Source organism: Orycteropus afer, unplaced genomic scaffold, assembly GCF_000298275.1.
Source record: "Orycteropus afer afer isolate SDZICR_OR568_19922 unplaced genomic scaffold, OryAfe1.0 scaffold00331, whole genome shotgun sequence".
NCBI classification, from domain to species: Eukaryota; Metazoa; Chordata; class Mammalia; order Tubulidentata; family Orycteropodidae; genus Orycteropus; species Orycteropus afer.
This window is the reverse complement of record NW_006921918.1, coordinates 1,370,540-1,370,900: the sequence shown is the minus strand read 5'-3', so window position 1 is coordinate 1,370,900 and position 361 is coordinate 1,370,540.

The following is a 361-nucleotide window of genomic DNA, read 5'->3' as shown; positions in this document are numbered from 1 at the left end:
ACTTGCTGATGTGACACCACTCAAATTGAAGAGCACCAGCTGTAGACATCCATTAATCACTGGAACATGGAATGTACGAAGTATGAATCTAGGAAAATTGGAAGTTGTCCAAAATGAAATGCAACACATAAAGATTTATATCCTCGGAATTAGTGAGCTGAAATGCGCTGGTTTTAGCCATTCTGAATCAGACAATTATGTGATCTACAATGCTGGGAATAATAGTTGGAAGAGGAATGGCAAGGCATTCATCATCACAAAGGATGTTTCAAGATCTGTCCTGAAGTACAATGCTATCAGTGATAGGATAACATCCAGACACCTACAAGGAAGACCCGTTAATACGACCATTATTCAAATT